This window comes from Gorilla gorilla, chromosome 11 (assembly GCF_029281585.2).
Source record: "Gorilla gorilla gorilla isolate KB3781 chromosome 11, NHGRI_mGorGor1-v2.1_pri, whole genome shotgun sequence".
In the NCBI taxonomy this organism is placed as follows: domain Eukaryota; kingdom Metazoa; phylum Chordata; class Mammalia; order Primates; family Hominidae; genus Gorilla; species Gorilla gorilla.
Genome location: NC_073235.2, coordinates 42,307,753 through 42,314,684, shown reverse-complemented (window position 1 = coordinate 42,314,684; position 6,932 = coordinate 42,307,753).

The window sequence follows — 6,932 nt, the reverse complement described above, 5'->3', positions numbered from 1 at the left end:
TAGCTTTTGTAAGGCCTCTTGGAACATTTGTATTTTGGAGCCCTAGGTCTACATGTAAGAAGTTCAACTATTCTAAGATCGTCATGCTATCTGGAAGCCCAAGAGAAGTGCCCCTTGCTGTTCTAGCCTCAGCCTTTTGAGTCTTCCCAGCCAAGGCCACAGACATCATGGAACAGAGATGAGCCATCTCTACTCAGCACTGTCTGAATTCCTGACTCTCAAAATTGTGAGATCTAGTAACAATAATTATCTTTTAAAAAGTTGTATTTTGTTTAATCCTCTAGGATTATTATGTTATTATCTTAGTTTGGGCCGCTATAACAGAATACCATAAACTGGGTGGTTCAAATAATGGAAATTTATTTATCACAGTTCTGAAGGCTGGGAAGTCTGAAGGAGGTTGACAGGGTGCCAGCATGGTCAGTTCTAGTGATGGCTTTTTTTCTGGTTTGCAGACATTTATTTTCTCCTTGTATCCTCAACATGGTGGAGGGCAAAGACAGAGAAAGCAAGCTCTCTGGTGTCTTTTTTTTTTTTTTTTTTTGACAGGGTCCCGCTCTGTCAACCAGGCTGGAGTGCAGTGGTGCGATTATGGCTCCCTGCAGCCTTTGATCTCATGGGATTAAGCAATCCTCCCACCCACCTCAGCCTCCTGAGTAGCTGAGACTACATGTGCATGCCACCAAGCCAGGCTAATTATTTAATTATTTTCTTTTCTTTTTTTTTTCTTTTTTGGTAGAGGCAGTGTCTTGCCCTGTTTTCCAGGCTGGTCTGGAACTCCTGGGCTCAGGTGATCCTCCCACCCCAGCCTCCCAAAGTGCTGGGATTACAGGCCTAAGACACTGTACTCAGGGCCTGTCTGGTGTCTTTTTGTAAGAACACTAATCTCATTGATATAGGATTGGTCGTATTAGGCCCACTCTTGTGACATAATTACCTCAATGGCCCTATCGCATCTTAGTATAATATTGAGCATCAGGATTTCAACATATGAACTGATGGAGGAGGCACAAACATTCAGTCCATAGAAATTATGGTATAGTTTGTTACTCAACAAAGACAGCCGGAATTTCAATATTCAAAGTTATCTCCTGTTTTCTGCACATTTCTGTTGTTGGCTCTGTACTTCAGAGGGATAAATACAATGAAACAAAGTGAACAAGAATAAATTTTATACTCAAATATTTTAAGGTATTAAAATACCATCAGAAGTAGAAAGTTAATTTCAAATAGTTGTAATAATATTGTTTCAAAATAATAAATATTTTGTAGTTTCTACAAGTAGGAAACCCAGTCTAATGATCCTTTTCCATTCTATACCCTCTTAAGAAAAATGAAAAACTATTAAGCTTTCCATGTTTATTCTTCAGAAGCCAGACACAGAGTTCATGCCTCTTTTATATTGTTTATCTATTCTGTTTCAATGTTACACCTTGTTTCCTCTCCTAGATTTTCAGGGGCAGAAATTTCATGTGTTCTTGGTAGTCCTAACTTAAGGTCTGGTATGTCACAAGTATTCACTAAATCACTGGCAAATAAAGTCAAGTTTTCTTTACTTGGGTCCCTAAGCAGTCTCCAAATGTTATGAAAATGTTCATACATATATTTGTATGTTTTTATATGTGCATTTTTCCAGAGGGAGGAGGAATCATTTTCAGCGGATTTTCATATTGGAATTAATGAAAAATAAAGTTGTTGTGTTATCATCTCTCCTGTCCTCTAAAGCATTCAAGTTATTTGCAGTCTTTTATTTTTCAAATCCTCAAATAAAAGGATTTTCCAAATTATTTTATTATATACTTACCATTTTAACATTGTATAGTCACTTTTTTTCTTCAGAATACCCTAACTTCCTGAAGAGCCATTTCCATATCTTATTGCCTCTTAGATCTCAATACTCAGCATTTATTAGCAAGCCTGATACACAGTGTGTACTCAATATATTTGTCAACTTAATCAAAAACTGTAATTTTTGCTACATTCCAATTTTAGTCAATACTAACAAAAAAAATGAGTAAATATGGTTCTGTCTTGTAGATGTGCGTTCTTGACTCAGAATTTTTATTGCTTCAAATTATATTAGTGTTGATAGTGGTGTTTACTTACTGCTTGAAACATTTCTAACTGTGATGTATCCAGGATGCAAACTGCTATCAGGGTAATATAACGTTGTTAAGATAAATTACTTAACGAAATTCCACAAGAGAAACTTACTGGAATGAAGTTGAAAATTATGGCAAAGGGATAAAAACGGATGGATTTGTTTAGATCTGGGCTAAGAATTTAGTGAGAATTTGTACTGTGGAGATCCTATCTCCAACATTGATACCATTTAATTGACTTTAACATAAGACAGCCCCTAGGTCACCAGGAAGAGGGAAGCACTAGTCTTCAAGGTGAGGCTTTCTGTGGCTCCACACACCATCTCTACTGTTTCTGAACATTTTGTGATAGATTAATACAACTCCCACCTACAAAACTACCCTCATCTTGTAAATCAGGGTATTATTTTTATTCCTCATACTGGTCATTTTCACATAGCTTTCTTGCTGCAAGCCAAGCAGAAGAGTTAATATTGATATATTGTATATGACATTTTCACTGAAGAGGTGATGATGGGAAAAGGGGAAATAAAGGAAAACCTCATCTTAAACAATTCTGTGCTTATTTTGTTAAAGGTTAGAGCCACATTTAGCTCCTTAAGCCCTAGATTTCCATTTTAATTTAAGCATTCCTTCCCAGTGACCTTTCTCTTTCACTGAAAAAAAAAAAAAAAAAAAAAAAAAAAAAAAAAAAAAAAAACCAGCATGTAGTCTGACAGTTTTATTCTTCAAAATCTACCTGCTTTTTTGACTTTTAAGTAAGAACTGAGAGAGTCTATCAGAGTCTGCATAAGGCAGGCATTTTTTTTTTTAACTCAGGGGCTTTTGAATTGTCTTTATTGGAGCTGGCATCATTCAGCCTAAGGCATAAGAACAGTCTTTAAGAGTTGCATTTTTAAGGGAAAGAAAACAGGGGAATACCACCTTGTCAATGTTATGGTATCTACAACCACTCACTCCCTACTCCCTTCAAAACCTGCCAGAAGCATGTAGTCTGATAAAAATTATGGTTAATTTTCATTAGTACTTTTATTACTTTCTCTAAGGAGTGAAAGTGAGGGACAAAGTATTCAGTAATAGTTACAACATATATATATATATTTTTTTTCTTCAGGTATTGGAAATCTCAGCAACTCAATTATATACACCATTAGTTCTAAAGCAGACTGGTTGGAAAATATGATCCCATCAACGCAGCAGGTATGTAGTTAAAACCTAGTCTAATGATCACAATTAAAAGTGTCACAGTTTGTGTTTTTATAATGTGTTCTGCAAATGTCCTCTGTACAAAACATAAGAAAATTTAAAAATAGATTTCAAAAGTTCTAACAATATCAACACTTATTTATTAAGTACTAAAATACAAAGTACTATTCAAAAGAGACGCACAATAAACAGGATAGACAGAGCAGCTGCCATCAAGGGGAAGATGTAACAATGACTACATGCCATTGATACCAAAAGAGTCTAGTTGAAAGATGAGAAAGAACTAATCACCCAGAAGTTTGTCTATCTAAACCAATTAAGTTCCCAGTAGACTTAATTTTGTTAAGTTTGGAAGAAGAATGTTTGGCTAGAATTATTCGGTTCAATGGAAGATATTTTCTCTTACAGTTACAAATGAACAAATAAGCAAACAAAACAAGAACAACAACTAACAAACTGGAAAGCATTTTTCCCATAGTAATGATTGTTTTGTCACTCAGTTAACATTCTTGCTTCCCTCTCTTTCTTCTCTCTCTTTCTTTCCTTTTCTCTCTTCCTTTAACAAAGATTCAATCAACACCAAGTTTGTTTCAGGCACTAAGTTAGACACTTGGGATTTAAAGTATAGTATGGGCTTTATGGACCTACTATCTAATTGAGATGGAATGGGAAAACCTCTTTAAAAATAGAACATTTGCTTTATTTAAATAAGTATTTATATTAAACCTCATTACAAAGATTTGAAATGGAACAATAGGGAAGTAATGATGAATTCTGCACATGGATTCAGGAAGTCATATATATAAAGTTTTCTCACTAATGTATTTTGAAAGATATATAGAAATATACTGTCTCTTCAGGCTTATTTCCCATTAGAAGTTCATTGAGGGTTTCAAACTGCCCACCTCCCCACGCCTCCTACACACACATAAACCCTACAATCACTTAAAACACTCTAAATACTGTTTTTTTCCCATCAGTTTAACTTCAGCTTATCTGTAAAGGTTCAGTTCAAGTCTTAAGACTTTCCTGAATTTCACAGAAAATGACACCTCCATGTCCACAATTTGTTCTTAGACATAGCCAATAACATCTCCCACTAGTTTTCTAGTTGTCTTAGGTTTCATCTTTGTCTCCTCAAGTAAATGAGCAACTCTGTAAGTAGACAGTATAGTCCTACGAAGTCTCCTGGTTCTCTTGGAAGAAATTTAGCAGTTAGTAGCTATGTACAATTAGTTTGGTTGTTTTCTCCGGGCTATTCCTTTAACAGTTTGACAAATGCTTAATGATCCAATTTTTTCCTTCACTGTCCCCATCCCTGGCCCTATATGTGCATATTCTATTCTATGCCGTAAGCGATAAAATCTCTAACCAATTAAAGAGCACCATATCTTCTTTTGCATAGGAAGACATACCAAGGGAAAAGATGGAAAAAACACACCAGTCGTTATATCACCAACCAAAAGTATGGTGAAACTCATTCTCAGTGATAATGGAGCTTGTTCTGGATTTAATAGTATCCTTCAAGGGTAAAATGTTAAAGAATGTCTTCAAAGAAAGGTGATTTATACATATAAAATATCATTTATATATAGTAATTAGACATCTCAGGTGAATGCTGGTTTCCAAAGTGGTATTACATACATACTTTCTTATGTATGTATGTTTCTTTCTTTCTTTTTTTTTTTCTTTCTTTCTTTCTTTCCTTCTTTCTTTCTTTTTCTTTCTTTCTTTCCTTCTTTCAGACAGGATCTTGCTCTGCTTGCTCTGTGCAACTGCTCTCTTTCTAAACTACCAGGAAGAAAAATTGTGAAGCATTTTTAAGAGTGAAAAAGCTGACTTCAGGTTTCTTTTCTATAGTTACAAGTCTTTTAATGATCTTGTTTAAAGTAGATGCACATCTATTCTGTGAAGAAAAACCACGATGCGCTTTGATACCATGTTCTTCCTGCAGCTATTCACTTCCTTAAGGAGAAGGGAAAAAAAGTTTCTTGGACTTAAAACATTTGGATTAAGGGGGTCGGCTTATTATAGTGCTGTTATCTCCCCCACTTCCTTCTGCCTGCATTGAGCACAAAGAAATTTCTTTAGAAGTTTAGAAGGAAAAGGACATCTCCCTTGGGTTGTCCTTGAGCTAACAGCTGCAGACTTCAGATTTTCAAGATAACTCATGCATCAGCACAGTAAGAAACCAGGTCCTGCCCTCACTTAAAAGTTCAAAGGCTATGGTTGAAAAATGTGCCCATATCAAGTGACTTCTGAAGATGCTGAACCTTTAACAAGGTTAAAGGTTGGCAAATATTAGGAGGTTAGGGTGAAAAGACTCAATAAAAGCCTTCCATTAAAAGCTGGCCAAAAGAGAGATGATCTAGAAAAGGTCAAAGAACAGAAGAGTTGAGCAGCAGGAAACACACACAATGGTCACAAATCAAAGCAGAGAGAGGAATTGCTGAAGGAGATGTCTGCTGATTTTTTTTTCCCTTCAAAGTGCTAAAAATGTAGGGATATAAATCGAAATAAAATATTTTTAAAAGTCAAGTAACAAGTACCTACATGAGTATGATTTGTATGTGATTCAGGACTGTGTCAATCTAGGAGAATCCATCAGAGATCTATGACGTATTTAATCTAGGATTCAGGTTTCAGGACTGCCTTATTAGAAGTGAAGTGTCTTTATCATTAATCTTCTTTTACTACTTCAATAATATAGCCCCTGAAAAGTAGAAAGCAAACTTAATTGATATCAAATTTCTTTTTTTAATCTAAAATTTTTCTTTCTTTCGCTTTTAAAGACAAAATATCTCTTGGTATTGCCCAGGTTGGCCTCAAACTCCTGGCTTCAAGCAGTAATTCTCCTGCCTCAGCCTCTCAAAGTACTGAGATTACAGGCATAAGCTACCATTCCTGGCAGATATCAAACTTCAATACGTCACCTGAGAGTATACTTTTAGTTTAATAACACATTGTCTCTTATTCACTGTCCTCGAGGAAAAATAAGTACTTTACCATGTTGTTCTGAATTATAATAAAACCAATATTATATAATATTGGAAATATTACATATATCCAATATTATATAATATAGGATATATATGAGATATATATGATATATATATATATTTCCAATAGATAAATTACATTTTCAAGAACATTGGGGGTGCCCACAATTGTTCTTAATATCACTCTAGAGTGATATTTCTTATTTATTTGTTTATTTATTTATTTATTTATTTATTTATTTTGAGATGGAGTCTCACTCTGTCACCCAAGCTGGAGAGCAGTGGTGCTTTCTCAGCTCACTGCAACCTCCGCCTCCCAGATTCAAGTGATTCTCCTGCCTTAGCTTCCCGAGTGGCTGGGATTACAGCCGCATGCCACCGTGGCCGGCTAATGTTTTGTATTTTTAGTAGAGATGGGTTTTCACCATGTTAGCCAGGATGGTCTCAATCTCCTGACCTCGTGATCTGCCCGCCTCGGCCTCCCAAAGTGCTGGGATTACAGTCACGAGCCACCATGCCCGGCCTAGAGTGATATTTCTAAAAATACATATCTAACCCCATCACTGCTAATAATATCCTCAATCTTTATATTTTTTTGTAAAGATTAAGAGAAGTAGGGCCAGGC